The following is a 23,651-nucleotide window of genomic DNA, read 5'->3' on the forward strand; positions in this document are numbered from 1 at the left end:
TGCAGTGTCACCGTAACAATGTCCAGTCCCCCAGACATGTACGTGAGCTCTGCCACTGACAGAAAGCGCAAATACCGGCGCACATACGGTACATGATAGACCAATTAGTGTGGATAAGCAGCTGTTGGCCTGTGTGAGGAATACAACTGTCTGGGTGGGTGTGTCCTGCAATATAAATGTAATGGCATGTGGCCTGTGATGCCGCCATACAGTGTGTGTATTTGTGTCAGAAAGTTGATATTTTGTTACAGACACATACTCCGCAACTGTACAGATTTATGCAGAATGTGCAGAGTTCTGCCTCATATGTTTGGTGTGTTCCACATAACAACAGTAACATTCTGGCACTTTCATGATAACTGAAGACATGAGATAATGACAAACATGTGAGTAAGACACCAAATCCGACAGAAAAGCCATACTAATGCAAAACCTATTATTGTGTCAACTATCTACGTTTGTAAGAGCAACATGTCAATACTGCCCCTATGTGTCCCACTATCAGATAAGGCCTTGTCCAGCAACTTGCTCTAGGAGGTGGAGTGGTATGAACAGAAACAGATCCATGTGTGAGGAAACAGCAATATCGACTGCAAGATAATGCAGAAGGTATGAAATGCGCTGCAGTAGGACGTGCAGTACTGTCCGCAGGTATGTGCTGACATGTCAAATGACACAGCAGTCTACATAAAGAACCTATAGGGTTGTCACCATTACAAATGATGATAGTGGGACATACCTAGAGCCATGCACACAGCACAAATAGACATACACACATCAAAACTAGGCCATGATACATGAAGCCTCCGACTTGTACGAGTACAGTGAGAGTACAGCAAGGATAGATGTCTGCCAAGATATACAGCAAATGCCTGTAAGGGCGTGTAACACCGCCCATAACACGGACGTTGCATGGACAATGTTGGGAGTTGCAACATACCTCATTGGTATGTGAAAGCTATGCAAATATGCGATACAAGAAACAGTCAGCTGTCCATGCAAGAGCAGAGGTCCGGGCAGAAAATAGATTTTATATATATATATATATATATATATAGAGAGAGAGAGAGAAAGAGATACAGACACACACATGTGGCAGGGCTGGTAATCGAACCTACACATGACTACCCTATCACACTACAGCATGACACATTTACAGAACACGCTACCGAGATTACTAAACACAGCACACACACAGGCATTCTACTTGGTGCGTGTCAACATCCGCAAAGACAAAGACCTCACCAGGATACATCTGTGTTGCGAAGTGTCTAAAAGCATAACCTGAGTCCCCAGGTGGATGGGAGCATGCACACACACACACACACACACCAGGCCGGCCTGGGAATCGAACTTACACCTAACTACTCTATCACACAACAGCATGACGCATTTACAGAACGCGCTACCGAGACTACTGAACACAGCACTCCCAGAGGCATATTTCTAGGTGGGTGACATCATCCGCAAAGGCAAAGACGCCGATAGGGAATGTATGTGTTATGAGGCATCTAAAAGCTTTACTGTGTCCCCAGGCAGCTGGAAACACACACACACACGCACACTTGGAAGGGCCGGGAGTTGAGCACACACCTACCTACTCTAACACACTACAGCATTACACATTTACAGAATGCGCTACCGAGATTACTGAAGACAGCACACGGAGAGGCATACTTCTAGGTGGGTGACATCATCCGCAAAGGCAAAGATGCCGATAGGGAATGTATGTGTTGTGAGGCATCTAAAAGCATTACTGTGTACCCAGGCAGCTGGAAATACACACACAGACACACACACACACTTGGAAGGGCCAGGAGTTGAACACACACCTATCTACTCTAACACACTACAGCATTACGCATTTACAGAACGCGCTACCAAGATTAATGAACACAGCACTCCCAGAGGCATACTTCTAGGTGGGTGACATCATCCGCAAAGGCAAAGACGCCGATAGGGAATGTATGTGTTGTGAGGCATCTAAAAGCTTTACTGTGTCCCCAGGAAGCTGGAAACACACACACACACTTGGAAGGGCCGGGAGTTGAACACACACCTACCTACTCTAACACACTACAGCATTACACATTTACAGAACGTGCTACCGAGATTATTGAGCACAGCACACAGAGAGGCATACTTCTAGGTGGGTGACATCATCCGCAAAGGCAAAGACGCCGATAGGGAATGTATGTGTTGTGAGGCATCTAAAAGCATTACTGTGTCCCCAGGCAGCTGGAAACACACACACTTGGAAGGGCGAGGAGTTGAACACACACCTACCTACTTTAACACACTACAGCATTACGCATTTACAGAATGCGCTAACGAGATTACTGAACACAGCACTCCCAGAGGCATACTTCTAGGTGGGTGACATCATCCGCAAAGGCAAAGATGCCGATAGGGAATGTATGTGTTGTGAGGCATCTAAAAGCATTACTGTGTCCCCAGGCAGCTGGAAACACACACACACACAGACACTTGGAAGATCGGGGAATTGAACACACACCTACCTACTCTAACACACAACAGCATTACGCATTTACAGAACGTGCTACCGCGATTACTGAACACAGCACTCCCAGAGGCATACTTCTAGGTGGGTGACATCATCCGCAAAGGCAAAGACGCGGATAGGGAATGTATGTGTTGAGAGGCATCTAAAAGCATTACTGTGTCCCCAAACAGCTGGAAACACACACACACACTTGGAAGGGCCGGGAGTTGAACACACACCTACCTACTCTAACACACTACAGCATTACGCATTTACAGAATGCGCTACCGAGATTACTGAACACAGCACTCCCAGAGGCATACTTCTAGGTGGGTGAAATCATCCGCAAAGGCAAAGACACCGATAAGGAATGTATGTGTTGTAAGGCATCTAAAAGCATTACTGTGTCCCCAGGCAGCTGGAAACACACACACACACACACACACACACACACACACACACACTTGGAAGGGCCGGGAGTTGAACACACACCTACCTACTCTAACACACTACAGCATTACACATTTACAGAAAGCGCTACCGAGATTACTGAACACAGCACACAGAGAGGCATACTTCTAGGTTGGTGACATCATCCGAGTTTACTGAACACAGCACTCCCAGAGGCATACTTCTAGGTGGATGACATCATCTGCAAAGGCAAAGATGCCGATAGGGAATGTATGTGTTGTGAGGCATCTAAAGCATTACTGTGTCCCAGGCAGCTGAAAACACACACACACACTTGGAAGAGGCATACTTCTAGGTGGGTGACATCATCCACAAAGGCAAAGATGCCGATAGGGAATGTATGTGTAACACAGCACTCCCAGAGGCATACTTCTAGGTGGGTGACATCATCCGCAAAGGCAGGGAATGTATGTGTTGTGAGGCATCTAAAAGCATTACTGTGTCCCCAGGCAGCTGGAAACACACACACACACACTTGGAAGGGCTGGGAGTTGAACACACACCTACCTACTCTAACACACTACAGCATTACGCATTTACAGCACGCGCTACCAAGATTACTGAACACAGCACTCCCAGAGGCATACTTCTAGGTGGGTGACATCATCCGAAGGCAAAATAGGGAATGTATGTGTTATGAGGCATCTAAAAGCTTTACTGTGTCCCCAGGCAGCTGAAAACACACACACACACACACACTTGGAAAGGCTGGGAGTTGAACACACACCTACCTACTCTAACACACTACAGCATTACGCATTTACAGAACGCGCTACCAAGATTACTGAACACAGCACTCCCAGAGGCATACTTCTACGTGGGTGACATCATCCGCAAAGGCAAAGACGCCGATAGGGAATGTATGTGTTATGAGGCATCTAAAAGCTTTACTGTGTCCCCAGGCAGCTGAAAACACACACACACACACACACACACTTGGAAGGGCCGGGAGTTGAACACACACCTACCTACTCTAACACACTACAGCATTACGCATTTATAGAATGTGCTACTGAGATTACTGAACACAGCACACGGAGAGGCATACTTCCAGGTGGGTGACATCATCCACAAAGGCAAAGACGCCGATAGGGAATGTTTAGAGAGTGAGCGGTCTGAAAGCATATTACCGTCCCAAGGTAGACGTACACAAACACGCCAGTGCTGTCAACGGGCAAACTAAATATCTATGGAGCACAACAACACTGAATAGATACAGGATGCGCCACAGACAGTACACCCTTCAAGAGAGCAACAAGTGTGTTCAATGTAGGCATCCATCGTGACATTTAAATTGGACATCTGGTGCCTGGATGACCACCATGGCTATACAGGATGTCAATGGCCATGCCCACATGCTTAGTATCACACGTCTGTTTGGAATGTACTGTGAGTCCATCTACACAATGGTGTACTGGGCATGCTCACACACTTAGCTGTTGCAAAGGGCCAACTTGCATGCACACGGAGTCTAATCACGGAAGGGCGAATGTGCTGTGTCTACACAGCGTACTGGGCATGCTCACACACTTGCTTGCAAGGGCCATCTTGCATGCACACTAATCACGGAAGGTCGCAGTGTGGAATGTACTGTGTGTCCATCTACACAATGGCATACTGGGCATGCTCACACACTTAGCAGTTGCAAAGGGCCATCTTGCATGCACATGAAGTCTAATCACGGAAGGGCGCAGTGTGGAATGTGCTGTGTGTCCATCTACACAATGGCGTACTGGGCATGCTCACACACTTAGCTGTTGCAAAGGGCCAACTTGCATGCACACGGAGTCTAATCATGGAAGGACGCAGTGTGGAATGTACTGTGTGTCCATCTACACAACGGCGTACTGGGCATGCTCACACAGCAGTTGCAAAGGGCCATCTTGCATGCACACGGAGTCTAATCATGAAAGGGCCCAGTGTGGAATGTACTGTGTGTCCATCTACACAACGGCGTACTGGGCATGCTCACACACTTAGCTGTTGCAAAGGGCCAACTTGCATGCACACAGAGTCTAATCACGGAATGGCGCAGTGTGGAATGTACTGTGTGTCCATCTACACAACGGTGTACTGGGCATGCTCACACACTTAGCAGTTGCAAAGGGCCATCTTGCATGCACACGGAGTCTAATCACAGAAGGGCACAGTGTGGAATGTACTGTGTGTCCATCTACACAACGGCATACTGGGCATGCTCACACACTTAGCAGTTGCAAAGGGCCATCTTGCATGCACACGGAGTCTAATCATGGAAGGGCGCAGTGTGGAATGTACTGTGTGTCCATCTACACAATGGCGTACTGGGCATGCTCACACACTTAGCTGTTGCAAAGGGCAATCTCGCATGCAGATGGAGTGTACACACAGAAGGACACAGTAAGGTATAACTGCCCTCACGCACAGGGCGGTCACACATGCAGTGACCTGTACACACACAGCTGCCATCACAGCTGTCACAGGTGCAGGTCACACACGACTGCAGTGTACACTGTAGCTGTCAAGTCAGCACCATGTCGTTGGTGCAGCACTACACAGCCATACGGTCCAACAACACCATGTGACACATGACCACTGGGCTGTACAGCGGTGTACACCAGCTGTGCAGAGTACACACGTACCAACAGGGATCCAACAGGTGGTATGCATTGCAATGATGCCAGTATACATGAACAGGTCAGCTCAAGACCCTTATACAGCTGTGACACCTGACTGTTGCTGTACACCAATGAACACATGTCTGAGTATGTCATACATGTGATTGTGTGGATGTGTGCATGGACTGCACACACAACACATACATACATGGCCTTTGATGTACCTCGTGCATAACACTGGCCTAATCAATGCTACACACGCAAATTGAATGTGGGCCCATGTCCGTTGAATGCTCACACTACAGGGGGTAGCAGTGTTGACCGGGACACATACCCTTGTACTGGTTGCCTGTGACACCCGTGATATCATACCGCAGTCCATGTGTTATGTATGTCAACACACATGTCCAACAATAGCAATGCATACAAACATGGCAACAGGAGACACATGTGACATCTGTACTGTGCATGCAGCAAACATGCATGTGCAGTGGCCGATGTCCGTAACATAGTTGCACCTACCTCGACATGCAGGCGCAATGCAGACCCATCATTGACATCTGTATACGGTGACATACAAACAGCACGTATGGAGGGATGTGTGTACATAACATGGTGAACCACCTGTCTAGATGTATGTGTGCAGGGGGTGGCTCACAGTTGTGTCACACACCATCCTATCATACCATGTGCTAACTGTACGCTATGTCGCTGTTACGTGACGGTGCTGACATAATGCATACACAGCGGTCAGGTGTTAACAACTATATGTCATATGGCACCTGTAACACCTACAACCTCTCGTGTGTATATAGCAGCACATTTGCCAGATATAGCATTGGTACACATAATGCAGTCAATACCGCTGCATGTCCATCAAATGTGTCATCATATGGCTGGTGTATCATTCCCAGCACTGCCATGTGTGTCCGAATGTGTGACCAGGGATGCCACATATCGCGGGGAATATGTCCCAGTTCCTACACATCCCTGTACACCATTGTAGAGAAGTGTACATACGTCAGTGTGGGAAGCATGACGTTCGCCGGTGAGATGCATCACACACATCGGCTGTCCATATACACATGTGTGGTCACCACAGTGTGTGTGTGTCTGTATGTATGTCTGGTGCTTGGTGTGAGTGTGTATGCTAATATACAGTGGGAAATTATCACTGGCCCCACGTGTTGACTAACCCGTAATGGTGATGCATTGCACAACCCTGTTGATGCCATAGGTCCCAGCCATACTGGCTACCTGTGCATGTCCCTTCTCTGTGACACACTGGGTGCATAGTACTATGAGGGTGATGACCACAAAGGCAAGGGTCCCCAGCTGCACACTATGGGGTGTGCATTATAGTGGTGTACACCCCATGACTGCGGCCATGTTCGTGCTGTTACAGGGTCCTACTGCTGCACAGTGTGGCCTCCAGCTACCAAGTGACACCTCACATCATCATTGGCCAGGCCGCTGTGTACAACCCCTGCACCATGTCACCATACCTGTAATGTGTCCTGCTATGTATGTCAAGTCTCTGTCCAGTGTAGTCTGTGGCACCGACCACATCGTCAGGTGCAGTATGTGCGGACATCTGTGTCATGTTTGTGTGTCCAACAGTCAGGATGAAGGTACATGTAGCATGCTGATATTGCCAGACGTGCCTGTGTGTACTCCACAGTTACACGTGGGGGACTGCAAACACTGCTACCTGTAGGCACATGCAAGTACACCATAGGAGGGAACCAGGGTATTACAACCAACATGGTGCTACAGATGTAACCGAGACACATACCGTGAACACATCACAATGCATGCTGCACCTGCACTACATGGTGTGACTGGTGCATGTGGACAGTACACAACCTATGCCACATACACAACTCAGTATTCACACACAACCACTGCAACATACACATCCCTCACTATGCATACACAGGTATTACATACACCTCTCACTATGCTGTTCACCCTGTGCATCAGAATATTTGTGCATAACCCTGCACCGATGGTGTGGATGACAGGGATGTGGCACAGGCTTCATCATATGCACAGGGTGATATGTTTGCCAGGGGCATAGGCTGCACACAACCACTGCAACATACACATCCCTCACTATGCATAGACAGGTATTACATACACCTCCCACTATGCTGTTCACCCTGTGCATCAAAATATATGTGCATAACCCTGCACCGATGGTGTGGATGACAGGGATGCGGCACAGGCTTCATCATATGCACAGGGTGATATGTTTGCCAGGGGCATAGGCTGCACCAATGGATAACATCATGTGTGTGTGTAAGGGCCAGTGAGTTTACTGGACATGTCTGTGCAGAATGCATGTGGATGTTGTGGAGCCCTACAGTTGTGTTTGCTGTGTGCGTGTATGTGTGTACACAGTTCTGCCATTTGTGATGCCTACACGGGGTATAATTGACAGCCCCAGATTGTACAGTGCAGGTTGTACAGCTCACTGTGTCCGTCCATGGCCACGTGACCTGTGCCTGCCTGGGGTTGCACGGGCACTACCAGGTGGAGGTACAGAGTGGCTACTGTCTGACGACACATGTTCGCTGGAAATGTGTCCCCGCTGAGACCATCCAGGGCCATGTCCACGTGGCCTGCTGTGTCCTGGTGTTGACAGCGCAGCAGCAGCTGCACTGCTACTGCTACCAGCACTATGGGAGTGGGCATGTGAGGTGGCACGCTCACGTCAACCTACACTAGGTGGTGTTGCTGGCCTACGTCCACGTGGCCTATGCCTCACTCCTACCAGGTGTTCCAGCGCAGACAGCTCCCGCTCGCGGATTGCCATGCCTCGGTCAAGGATTCTGGCCATTTCACCAAGTCGCCTATCCAGAACATTAGCAATCTGCTGTTGAGCATTTGCCAATGCCTGGATGTTGTCATTTAGGGTATGGATAGCAACCCTCTGCAGCCTCTGCCCTTCTCTGTTCTGCCATTCAGCATGTGCCTGTGCCGCCATTACAGTCTGGAACATGCATCTGGTGATACCAGCTGCTGCGCTCTGTCCTGCAGGTGCATGTCTGCCAGAGGTCCTCCTACGAGCAGCACAGGCCACATGCCTGTGTGGCACATCTGCAGTCATTACACTAACACTATGGTGTGTAGACACACCTTCTGTAGCCACCACACGTTTCTGTTCCACGCCAACAGACGCTGACTGTCCTTCCACTATGGCCACCGGTGATGCGGTATGTGTTGGCAGCAGAACTGTGTGCGGGGAAGAGGGGGACATAGCTGGGATGGTAACCATTGGTACAGATTCAGCCCCTGACAACCCTGCCTGTACCTCATTGCATATGTTCATCACCACTAGTATCTGTGGGGACACTAACATCAGATGGACCGCAGGAGGGTAACGCACCTACATCACCTGTGAATGCAAAGAAATACTGTAAAGTACAATAGACACAGACACACACACAGATACACACACAGATACACACACAGACACACACACAGACACACACAGACACACCATGCATGTGATTTGTCAGATGGCATGCAGCATGCCTGCAATAGAGCAGAGGGCATGCAGCTCAGACATTAATAGTGTTAGTAAGCATACCTCCCTGGGGTGCACACTACAGCAAGCAGGTGTCATATCAGTAGGCATGCAGTTCACACAATCATGGTAGTATGCATGCATCCCCGTGATACACCATGTGGCCCAGAACAGGATAACAGTACACATGGCTGACGTGACCATGACATGTAATTTGCTGACATGTGCATTAACATGCATACATGTTTGACACAATGGTGTCCTGACACATGTACAGCATCATAATGGGCTTCACATTGCAGTGTTGTGTGTATGCCCTACAGATAGAATGCATACCTCCCTGGGGTGCACACTACAGCAAGCAGGTGTCATATCAGTAGGCATGCAGTTCACACAATCATGGTAGTATGCATGCATCCCCGTGATACACCATGTGGCCCAGAACAGGATAACAGTACACATGGCTGACGTGACCATGACATGTAATTTGCTGACATGTGCATTAACATGCATACATGTTTGACACAATGGTGTCCTGACACATGTACAGCATCATAATGGGCTTCACATTGCAGTGTTGTGTGTATGCCCTACAGATAGAAAGCATGTTTAGCAAATGTGCATGAGCACGGGAGGGTAGTGTGAGCCGTCTACATTGCTATACAGTGTGAAGTACAGACACTGTGCCATTGCATGGCAACATGAGGCATGTATGTTGCTGTAGAATGCATAATATGTACACATTGCATAGCCATAACTGCAACAAAGTCGTGATGTTCGACAGATCGTATATGGTAGACTTCAGTGACACCTCCAGTAGCTGTGCACAGGCTTTTAGGTTGTCCACTGTACCACATCAACTGTATAATCGGTCAACTAAGGCTATAATTGGACCATGTGTGGGCAATGTGCAACAGGGTGTATACACATCCCATGTACTGTGTGGCTACATGTCTCTGGCCATCCTCCATGGCCATGTGTGCACATGTGGTGGCCAATTGTGTGTGATGGGCATCTTCTCCACATGTCTGTGTGGTCCCATATGACATACACCCATAGATGTCAGATATGTCACATTCCACAGGTCTATGCAGACAACGGGTTGTATGTTTGGTATGTGGAGTATAGGTCATGTGATAGTGTGACAATATTGCAGACAGAACACTACATGTCTGGGACATGTCAGGTGGCACATCACAATGTGTGCACCCAATGCAGGGGCATATGACACAATGGTGACACTTGTGGGCTGCCCATATCACAGCTCACTGTGTGGTACTGTGTGCGTACTACACATGTTGTTCCAATGCATACTACATATGCCTCCATTGTAGAACACCTCCACCATTGTATGCATAGCTGACCACACATGTCGCAATGACAAGTACTGTGGTTTCAAGTCTGTGTATCATTACGTGTGAATATATTGCACATGGGTGGCGTGTGTGAATGCACGGTGGTGCGACCTGCATATCGTGACTGGAACAAACATCAGGTGTGCAAGTGTTAACTGGCCACATGGCAAATAGATCTACACTGTAACATGCCTGATACTGATGACAGTCTCACCTGCAACGGACCCATGTCTGTGCGGCATGCCAGAGGTACCTGTATAAGGGTGACACACCAGTATGAACATTATCCATGACTGTATGACAGCCACAGGTTGCACTGTGCATGTGCACACATTCACCTGTGTAATAGCATATAGTATGCACATGTGTGCATACACAATGTAGCATACTGTAGTATGCAGCATGTGTGTCCACATACCTGGCATATGTTGTTACTTTACATTATGTACAGTGACACATGCAACTACATGGGATATAATAGCCATATGTGCATTACTGACTTACCAGGCAACTCCAGGCTCATTGGTTGGGAGACACCCACCTCCACGTTGGCAGCTAGTGTTTCTGGATGCTGTTCCCTGGGTGTCCCCAGACTGGCCAGTAGCTCCTCGGTGTGTGTGAGTGGGAGCTGGGTTGGTGGCCCACCACCTGTTCCACCTTGTTCCCTGGCGATTGCAGTGGCACGCTGTTTTGCATGTCGTATCAGGTCCATGCAGTGTCTGCGCACCTGCTGGTAGGTGCAGTTATGGCCACCCACATTGTTCACCCTCCTGCGTAGATCCTGCCACAGGTCATCCCACTACTGGGCATGCTGTGGCACATGGCTGAACAACAAGTCATAGTTGTCATGGAGCTGTGGGATGAGGACATCATCCTCCTGGCGGGTGTATGCTGGGAGGCGTATACTGGGCATTATCTGTAAAACATAATGATGGTGACAGGTCACAGTTTCAGAGATGTACAGAGATACTGCTGCACATACATTTCTATGACATCTATTGCATCTGCACAGTTATCTTTGCAAATCACCATGACACTGACACGACTGACGTGTTTGTGTCACACATGTCACACCCATTATGCATTGGATATCATCACCATATATGTGTGTCACCTCATTACAGTGTTCATACTCCATGTAAATGCTGTCTTGCTGTGGGCATGTCTATTTGCCTGCACTTGTGTTCTTACCTATCTGCACATGCCTCGATGTGTCCACGGTACTACTGTTGACCTGGATGCTGTGTATATGTCACATATCAACACAGACACAGCCGGAATGGACTTGAGCAGTGACAATGCACACATACGCATGGACACCTGTACATGCATGTATTTTGCCATATACATCTACACAGCACTGTACAACTGTTCAACATCCTGACACAGATCACCTGTATTACACATGTGATAGACATGGGACAATGGATAGTCAGATGACATTCGCAGGGATGGTCATCAACCATAGCATGTGCGGGCATGGTTTCCACGCTGTTACAGATGGCCATTGTGCCACCGCAAGCTGCATCAGTGCCACATTACTGATCCAGTCAGTTGATAGTACATCTACCATGCGGCCATCACACCATGTATGACTGGGATGACATCTGCAGCTTTGATGGACAGGGTTGCATGGTATGGTGGGAGTATGTCACATATATGGCACAGGGATCTGTCCAGCCTGTGGCGATCCTAGTATTAGGATGGTAGCTGTCCATGACATATGTCATATAGATCAGGATATGGACATGTAGCATGTCCATCATCATGGTGTAGCAAATGTCCTTCTGCAAGGTAGACGGCATGCTGCATAGTGGAGGTGTGGATTGTGAAGGCTGTTATCGCACATCCATGCATAGCCATTACCCCTTACAGGTGGTATGTGATCCAATATTGGTCACCACAGTGCTGTATATGCCTGGCCACTGATCTCCATGCTCATGGATGGCACCCTGACATGACATGGGTACCTCAGATGACTACCTAAGGGGCCTGGAGACGTCATCATGTCGGGGGTGCACTGCACAGCACCATCCCTTACACAGTGTCCATAATGTTGACCACAGCCTAGGTAGCAGTTTATGGGTACAGGGATGTTTACCTAGCGCTGACACTGCTGGTATCATCCATCAGACTGTGCACATATGTCACACACCTCACACACACAGCCCATTCTGTATGTTGTTCACAACACTGACACAGCTAACCTGATAGGTCATGGCCATTCACAGCCTTACATACACAGATGCCTAACATTTGTGTGTGTGGTATGGGCTACAATGAGGGTGGGGTACAACACATTAACCCTGTTCTACTGTATCTGGCACAGATGTGCTGTGAACATGTCACTCTTGCACCTTTTGTAGTTGTGGGTCTGTCAACAGGCCACTGGTGGAACACACCTGTGACATGCAAAGGTATTTGTAATCAAATATCCGTGCTATCTTGTACATCTGTACTGCTAACATCTACAGTGCTAATGGTTCATGGACATGCACACCATACTCAGCAGAGTTATAGTGCGGTGCCACCCTAAATGACTATCATCACCACTTGTGGGTTGATATTATCCAACACCCTATCTGTATTGTATGGTCATGCTAGGCACCTGTTCAGAACATGTGAGCATGTCATGACCTAATGATTACTATAGCGCCCATTCCACACCATTTCCCACAGGTACACTGGCTGTCCTACACTTCCCAGCTTGCTTAAGGTACGACAGCTGTTGTACACACGTAACACACATATCCTGTTGGACATGGTTGTATATGCAGGCATGTCCAACTGTCACGTACCAGTGCTACTGCCTGTCTATATGAGGGATATGTTGTACATGTGGCAATAGAGCAATTGTCTCGTGTAGACATTCAATACTCACTTCCCAACATATGGCACTACAGCCTGTGGGGGATGCACGTCTGCAGCCGTGCTGGGCCCATAGCTCTCAGGTGTACCTCATTACGGGGAACGTACCTCATTTGGGGTTCTAAAAGGTGCATGTTCCTCAAGGTTTCACATTGGAAGGGTCTGTCACACATTCATTGTTGTACATAGTTTACCTGCTAGCCATGGCTAGATAGATGAGAATCATAGTAATTCATTGGAATATCTGTTTTATATGTAAGGCCAGCCTATTTTAGCCATCATATGCCCTTCCTAATTGACGCTGTTAGTAAGCCAGTTGTAAGTGTTTCACGTTTCGCCCATTTGTCACACTGTATGAGGGCTAATGTTCCTCATTTTGGGGACAGGAGGCTGACAGCTATGGCTGGGGGTAATGCTGTCGCCAACCCTGACTGCACCTGACAGTCATTTGGGGATGTGTAACATTCGCAACACACCCCACCCATCACATAGTCTCACATAATCTACACCACTGGCCACACCTACGAGGACAACCTGTGCAGTACGTCTCCATACTCACTGTAGGCACCAGAGGTAGCCCCCATCATGGAAGACAACATCACCAGCTTATAGCCCACAGACTCATGTGTGCCCACCACATACAGCCAATAGTGTGTTATAACATTCACAACACACCAGTCATAGCTGACTCTGTAGGGTGTCACACTGCAGTTCCACACAGCAGGTGACACAAGGCGTTAGTCGCTTACATCTTGCTGTCGGGTAACTGCTTCTGCAACCTAACCTATGCACCCATGCCACACCTCACCAGGTACGATATGTCTGTCATTCGCCATGTTAGTGTGACTGCCCTGTGATGCCACTTCACAGACTACATGTGCAGGGACATGCAATAGCTCACCAGTCTTATAGCTCTGAGGGTGTGGGCCTAGCCCTGGGGAGCATTTTGCATTCATCCAGACACGATACCACTGTACAATGACCGACTGTGTCACTTCAACAGTTGCCTATGCTCCTATTGTCATTCCACAGGCATGTGGTATCTGTCCGCTATGACTGTCCTGGTCAAACACAATGCTGTGGCACAGATGACTTGCACCTGTCAGCCCTGGGAGTACAGCTCACATGCTAGGCTTTTGCTGCTGCTATACTGCCTGCCCTGCACAGTTTCCAATAACTGTCACTGGCAGGGCGGTAACTGGCATGCGCGACATGGGGTCATGTGACACATTGCTTGCATCTTCCCCTGTGATGCACGCAGGCAAGGCACACCTTATAATGCACCACTCCAACATCTCTGCAGTGACTGGGACCTGCCTGTAAGCTCTGCAGAGCACACCTGCAATGACAGGTTATAGACGGACCATACCTTCCTGGCACATACCTGGACCGGCACACCCACAGCTGAGGGGTTCCCATATCCCACTATGTTTTGCACACATCCTGGCAAGTTGCTTAGCACAATGCATCAGTGGTGCTCCACGTGCAACTAACTGTGTCCAGGACCGCTATACACATTGTAACAAGCGACAGAGTCAACATCATACCCCATGGGTAACATACCTTCTATGGTGGTATAGTGGACAATGGGCCTCAGATACTACTGATGTGTGACTGACACTACCCCACACTTCACTGGGATAGCCACTCATGTACCAACACATCCATGAGTCATACCCTCCACTCTGCTGGATCAACACATACACACCACCTCCAAGACCTACATTACTCTTGGCATGAACACTACCACCATGTGACTGGTGTTACACACCTGGGGTTATCCCCTCATTGGTGGATTCCAAACATATGCTAATCTACCTTGTTAGCCACATCCCGGCAACACACCCATCACGGCATACACAGTACATGTGTACTACTACACCTACTACAGACGTCTGCTGACAGCGGTTGTTAACATCATGACCCCCGTGCAGATGGACAATGCACATAAAAATGCTAACACATACCCCAGTGAACTTAATTAGCATGTACACAACTGCATGGATCATGCCATTCCACACAGAGCCATGATGGTACACACCAGATAACAGATGCCACTCTGGTGGTCATGTTCCACGGACATATGATGTACAACAACAGGTGTAGGCTGTTGCACAGTGGTGTACATTCCCATGTGTGGGGTGGCTCACTGGTCAGCTGTGGTGGGGCCACAGTTTCCCTCATCACATACTCCAAGACTAGCTACGTAAACATGACTGCCACACATTCCGGGGTGTACCACCAGGCATTATGGTGGTATGTCAGTATTCGATGGCAACACCCACATCTGCTGTCACATACAACAGTCACTCAGGTACATTGCAGACCCAGGTATTGTTGGCAACATGCTGGAGGATGGATTCAATGCTGACAGTACACCCTCTCACTCACAACAGGGCCGCAATCCATACATGAACATTGTGGTGTCCCTGTGGTCACACCTAAACAGTACTGACCTACACTCTATGTGTCCTGGGACACTGGCCCCATGTCACCTTCCAACGTCCCAGGCTGTGATGTCCACCAACCTCTGAATTACTTGTCTCCCCACTAGGCCACCATATTCAGTAATAGCCTTGTTTCAGACATTATAGACCCTGAATGGCACACAGCAGTATTTATCACACTACACACAGGTGGCATCGCATTGCACAAGTGGGACTATAGTCCTACACACCTGACTGGACTGTTCTATGTGGCTATGGGGCACATCGTCAAGGACGTCATTCTCAGAGACATTGTTGGTCTCCCGTCCTCTGCTGCCACCCAGGTTGGGCTTGTTAAGGCCAGAGCATGGCCTCTACACATGGTGGACTCCTTTCATACAGTTACCAGGGCAGTTGCTGATGGTACGGGAGTCCACACATCCTACATTGTTCTCTCATTGCCTTTCAGCACCATTCCCCATTCTGGTATTGACAACATACACATCCACCTGCACATCGTACCCTGTGTCTCAGGATGTTATGCTATGTGGCTCATGGACAGGACACACAGTGAGGCCAGCATACCATAGTACCTACTACATGTCAGGTACTTTGGCATACCACAGTCCTCAGTCAAAGGGCCCCTCATGTTAAGTATATGCTTCCCTGCAGAAGAGGCTGGCACAGGGGACTTTCCCTGCCTAGCTTTAGAACCCCTACATACCAAGCACCATGATTGCTCTACCAGCTGATACTGACTCCAACCATACGGGTGTCGCTGTGACAGATACATAATATGACTATCATGGCATCAAGCTGCATGACACAAGGTGCATGCACATCACCTTTGCATTACACCATTCACCCACTGACTATCACATGGATGGTAGTCCCCTACATACATATCACATTGTACATGTTTGCAGTACACACATATGTCGCACCCACTCCTGTGGTTACCGTATTGCCACTGTCGCGTGGATATCCTCCTACATGGCCACACCTATCTGTACTGGGTGTGTAACTGGTACATAGGCACCCATTGTACCTCTGAACTCAAGACATCTACACACATTCAAGGGTACACCACCCCATTTACACAACAGCTACAGCTTTACATGCCACAACATTAACACGCCATGACGTTTACTGAGCTCCGACAGTTTAAATATGCGGCTGCACTACGGACACCACATCTGTACACATTTGCATACTACATACTCAGGGGTGACCTCTGCTGATCAGACAGGGCCCATGTCCACAACATTATTGATGGATATACTCCTCATATGCAAGATAAGCAGAGGCCACTGTGAGCAACATGCTCATGGATATGTGCACACACGCCACAATGAGTGGGATGTGCTTCTGGGTTACATTCCCAAACAGGACACTCACCATGCTGTGGAACATAAGTCCTCTGTACATCACGCAGGGACACTCAGTAGCACTGTTCATGTGATACCTCCCTTGGTGGTTGGGAGACACATGTAGGCCTGAGATCACTGCAGTGGCTGTACTGTGCAGTGGTGCAGGTGACACCTGGCTCTGCTCTTCACAGGACACTACCCTGGAGAGGTGCCACTAGTGTGAACACTGTAGTTGTGCTTACACATGGACTTGACAGACTGCATAGTACCCCACTATGCACCTGTGCAGCTATTACATGTCCTTTGTGCATGGTTACTTGGTAGCCCTTCCATTTAGATTAGCTATCATGCTATTACTATGTCCCATACCTACAGGCCATATGTATCCTGTTATTGTACATACCAATAGACGGTACCTGTGGTATGCATGATATGCCTGTTATGCTGTGTAGAATATCTGTCATATCTACCTATAATACTATACATTACACATATTTCACATAGTATCCCATAATGAAAAGCATACCTGCTCAGCGGGACAACCTTACATATGTCATTAACGTTATTTACCCATACACATGCGTGCTGTGACAGTATATCAACATATACTATCCCCTGCTATGGCACATCCTTGTTGGACATACCCTACCACTGACGGTGGGTTGTATGGCATTGTTCTGTTTAATGGCCTCATGTAGCATCCCTTCTGGTGTCTGTGCTGTGTACCTTGTGTCCCACTGCTGGACGCACAGATTCTACAAGCGTTAGTATGTTCAGCAAGACATCACTACATCAATACCTTTCCCCAATTTATGCATTGCGGACACGTTTAATTAATGCAAACCAGGCTATACATACAGTAAAACTAATTAATACAGATCATGCTATACATAACCTTACATATCGGGCATTCTACATACCTTGTTGTCATTACAGCATTTTGTTTCTATCTCTCTCACAGTGTTTCAACTGTTTTTCGGTATGAGCATACAGTTTGAATGTCTGGCAAGTCATCCTTATATACGTCGATACCTGAAACATGTGGATTCTTCCCGCCAATTGGTGTTCCTGAGTGACTAATTACTTGCATATCAGCTGTGCAGCTACTCCATTCACCAATTACGAGGCGACAGTGGGGTATAATTTGATTCTCCACTTGGGCATTGCCTATTTGCCCTACCTTCGGGGAGACGGTCTGTATTGTGTTTTGTTATGAGTAACTGCAACTGCTATGCATGGAGACAAGTATAGTTTGGATTCATGTCCCCCGTGGATTGTGTGCGACAGGTAGAGTATTTGGCTCAACATGTGGGTGTACCTGTCATCCCGAAGTCTGTTAACGGAGTATTGCAATCAATACCTGTAACATGGCTGTTTGTTCCATTATACAATGCCTGCAATATTGCATATCGCTTTTAATTGTGTCTCTCACATGGTATGTTGAGGGTTCTGCAGAAGTAATTGACTGACTGGATGTTTGTGCTGCTATTACAGTTTGTATTGCTTCAGTTTCTAGTGTGGGGGATGTCGGTGGTTGTACGTAACATATACGGTTTGTGGGCCTTGCATTTCTACATAATCCATATATATGTGTGTGGGCTCTGTCCCTGATTAGAGAGCTAACAGTTAGTAGACTTATGTTATGGGATTGTACGTTGGGCCATTGTTAATTGGTTTCTATATCGTCTGCAGGTGAGCTTGCTACTTGTATACATCTGTAATTGCAGCAATATATCGGGGGATATGTGTAGGTGACAGCTATCCCTTGTATTTCTGTCCCAGATATTTGCAGTCATTGTGGTTGTGTTGTTAAAAGAGCCTGTTTGCCATGGGTTGCCACCTTATCATATGGTCATTGTTGGACACTTGCGGGACACAAAGCAGTATTTACAGGCCAACATGTAGCCATGGTCAGTACACAGGTAGCACATACTTTTATCCTCACTACATACCTATTGTTGTGACTTTGGATACTTATCATATTGCATGTAACATTTAAGTTTCTTACATACAGGCATAACTATTAAATACGACTGTTACATTATATATGGGACATATTTATGTCCTACCATCTCGGACATTTGTCCTTTGTACTGTTTTATGTCAGGACACACCTGCCCAGGGTGGGGATGTCCCTCCTACTGTGGTACAGGTAGTAACCGTATGCCTATGGCTAGCTATACCCACACCTACCATACTGGTCTGCCTCTGACTTGGCACCAACATACACATGTTGTGGACACACACACATTACAGTCACACAGAAACGCACACGGCACCCTCAACGCACACTTACACAGACTACGGCACTCACAGACACAGTTGAACACAGTACCTACATGGACCGCGACACCATCAGCGGTGACTAACCGTCCCTTCATATCATCATACTATTACTCGCAGATGTACTGTTCCGGTACTGTGTTCTATCTGTCTTTCAGCCTCGTGGTTACGCATGTCGGTATGTTGCACATTCCATGGTTGGCGGTATCCTATTTATTTGTACCTCCAAGATGTTATGAATGTCGTTGAACTATCTATCATATTTGCAGATATCGCTGAATCCATCTATAGCACCATATATCCCTCTATTGCCCTTTCTATCTGTATTACATATATGCATATGTGTGTATATATATCTATATATATATATATATATATATATATATATATATATATATATATATATATATATATATATATATATATATATATATATATATATATATATATATCTGGCGGGGAACGTGACAGGCACACAGCACCACCATATGCTGTAAGGCTCATGTACTGTTCAGGTGTTGGCATTCCGTGTTGCACTGGCTGTTGTGTTTACAATGTTTGAGGGCTGCCTATGTAGGAGTCACACATTAGGCCACCTATACATTACAATTTACAGGTGGTCATGTTTGTGTGCCATCCATTTTACTGTGTGTGCAGGTGGAGAGGTGTCAGTCCATAGGGGCCTACACGGTCAGTGTATGTGCTATACGTTCCCTCTTTGCCAAGGCGTAGGCATATTGGGCATGCCTCCGTCTGCCTACTGGGGCTGGCACAGTGTGTTCATGGTCTGAATCCCTCTGTGCCTGTACTGGCCTTGGCAATTGCGGTGGGCTATGAGGGCCTTCACCATTTTGTCCCTGCTGCAGCTGCTTCTGCAGGATCATATTATGTAGCATGGCACATACTATGACGATGTGGGCACACGTGCCTGGAGAGTACTGCAAGGCTCCACCAGATGTATCCAAGTACCAGAACCGTGATTTCAGCATCCCGAACACACGCTCTATGATGATTCTGGTTTGTGTGTGTGCCTCATTATGGCGTTCTTGCATGGGTGTGTGTGCATTTCTGATGGGAGTCAGCATCCACAGCTCCAGTGCATAGCCAGCATCCCCCACAAGATGGCCATGTGGGATGTCCCCCCTGACAAATACCTGATACAGCTGTGAGGCATGCCAGATATGGGAGTCATGGTAGCTTCCAGGGCTGCCAGCACACACATCCATGATAATGCCCTGGGCATTGCACATGACATGGCAGTTGATGGAGTGGAATCCCTTGCGGTTTATGTAGAGCATACCCTGCTCACCGGGTGGTAACTTGATTTGTATGTGCGTGCAGTCTATCGCACCCAGTACCTCCGGGTATTGTGCCACACGGTGGAAGTGACGTATATTGCTGGCCAACTCCTCCTGAGTTCTGGGGAAGTATTTCTGCTCATTGGCATGTGGTAACATGGCATCCAGGAACTGGTGTAGTACCCTGGATGCTGATGCCTGTGAGATACCCATTATATCTCCAGTTGGCCTTTGAAAGGTACCTGTGGCCAGTATTCGCAGGGTTACACATACCTTCATGTCCACTGGTATGGGTTCCCCTCTGTTGTTTCTGGTTCTCAGGCGTGGCCGGCACAGCTCCACTATTTGCTGTAAGATGTCCCTGTCCACCCTGTAACGCTCTACTATCTCCAGGTCATGTAGCCCCTGGTAGGTTACCCTTGGTCTGAACACTCTCCTTCTCCTCCGAGGCCTGCGGTGGTTGTCGGCATCATCCTCCAGAACACTGTCAGTCTCTAACACATGCTGATGAATCACAGCTATGGCAGCTCCCAACATGTACATTTTAAAAGTTCCCCGTGTGTTTACACCTATGGTGCGGTGTTTGGGAATACACAGGTATGTGTTGGGTGCTTACACACTTTATACTATTGTGCTGTGAACACCGATGATGTCATGGGGTGTGTATGTACATTCGTAGCTACAGGTTATGTTATGTGTTTTACTGCCGGAACTACTATTGTGGTGCCTTTGGTGTTGAATTACATTTGCCTGCCGTGGATTACCTCTTGACCTTCCCTTTACATTTCTGTGCATTGCACCTACCATTTTCTGGCATGGATCCTGCAGTCTACTTTCATTTGTGCTTTCCTGGACCTGGCGTATCTTGCATTATGTGTGCTACTGCCGGTCTGCTGTCGGTTTGCTTTGCTCTGCTGTGTCAGGTCTCCTATCTTTGCAATCCAATACCTCCCCTCCTTTCTTTGCATTCACATGCCTCCCCTATCCTGTTTTGCAGGTTTCTGCAAGCGGAGTTGTCAGCTGCCGTCGATTGGCCTTCGTGGGTCGATTGGTGTTGATTGCTCATTAGTACTCCAATTATCCTACTTCCGCATTTCCTTTCTTTCCCCTGACCTTCTTGTTTCTGCTATTGTTTGTGGCACGTGCGTCCGATTACTGGGTTTCGGGCACGTTTTCATCCTCGTACACATGCGCTTTTGGCCACCATGTGTGCTCTCAGCTAAACGATTCCTCCCCACCCCTATCCTGCAACTTTACTTAGCAACGGACAGGCCAGATTTGCAATGCTCCAATGTGCTTAGTGCTACAGTGGCACACCCCTCTGCTGATGTCATGTTTCTCCTCTGAGCCACTCCTCGGTGTTAAACCGCTGCGCCGTATGGTACAAACTTCCTCCGGCGGGACATTTGCGATTCAGTATTATCTGCCTCATTTGCATGGCATTGACTACTAATTCATAGTTACCGCACCGAGCACTATCGCAAGCTTAGCAACCCTTGCACCTTGGTTGTGGTGTTCCATGCCTACCATTGTGTGTTATGCTGTAAACCTGATTTCTATTACGTTGTGATTTTATGACATTTTTATATTATTTCTTTATGTTACAGCTTCCGCACACATGCCCTGCGGTTCTACTGTGCGTTACTGTGAACATGACATTAAATGTTGTTATTTACATGTTGTGCATCTTTTCTTATGCCATTGGCTGTGTATTTCACCATTGGCATATGTTCACGTTGTGATACCTGGGTCTGGCCCTCTTCCATAGCTCTGATGTTATGTTTGGGAAAATGTAAACCGTGTTTTTTGGTTTACATTTCCGTGGGCTTACGCTACACCTGCACCACTTCATGAATTGCTATATGCCTTCATTTGCATGGTGCAACACTGCACATGGGGTGATTTGCATACCTACGCCGGGGGCTGCGCAGATCTGGCGTACGCCGGTAGTGCACTTGGAATTAGATCGTACCTGAATCGCTTGGTGGCCATATTTGGCGTTATAACACCTATGCTATGCATGTGCCTGGCGCAAGCTTCATGAATCCCGGGGATAGCATTAGCAGCCTACTAATTTACATTCAGTGTGTTGGCTGTGAAAAACGTTTAGTGCATCTGACAAGTCGGAAGGTCTGGGTTTGATTTTTGCAATTTAGATTTGTTTTCCAGCCAACTTAAAATGACTTTTAGGTTGCCTTTCTAAAGTATGGAGCTCTAAACAGTGGGCCTTTCTTGATGAAAAAAAGTTTAGATAAACAAAACAAAAATAATGATTCTGCATAAAACTGTCCATGGATTACTGCAGCTATTAACATTTTATTCAGAAGTACAAGTGCTTGCAAATGTAAAATAGGACTGTTATTATTAAGGGGGCAGGTTCTACATTTCACTTCTTTTGGGAATTTCAGAACACACAGAAAGCAAGCCAACATTCTTTTTAATAAAGAACCAGTAAGAGTATGGAACAATTAAACAATAACTGACGATGTGGTGTGGTATATTGAAGATTTACCCACGGTTGGTGTGGTTTAATCACAAGGGCGAAGTCCTCCATGGGTAAATTTCAAAATACCACAACCACGGAGTCGGTTATTGCTATTATACAATGACATTATTTAAGAAGAAAAATACTTACTTTTCTTAAATAATGTCTTTGTATAATGGCACATTACTGTTCTTCCACTGGTTGTGGTACACTGCTTCCTTGTTTTGATGTACTGAGCATGCGTATGGGACTTGCATCCCATGCATACCTAGTACATCAATACTTTGAAACGGAAGCAACAGAGAAAAGAAAGTCTCCGTTGCTCCGTTTTTTTTTTTTTTTTTTTTTTATTTGTTAAAAAAAATGTTTTGAGCACTTTATACCAATGGAAAAAAGTCCGGGTGACCAGACCTTTTTCCGTTGTATATTGTAGGATTTACAACGGGTACGCTGGCCAATCAGC

This window comes from Protopterus annectens, chromosome 2.part0 (assembly GCF_019279795.1).
Source record: "Protopterus annectens isolate FY-2018-M chromosome 2.part0, PAN1.0, whole genome shotgun sequence".
NCBI lineage: Eukaryota > Metazoa > Chordata > Ceratodontiformes > Protopteridae > Protopterus > Protopterus annectens.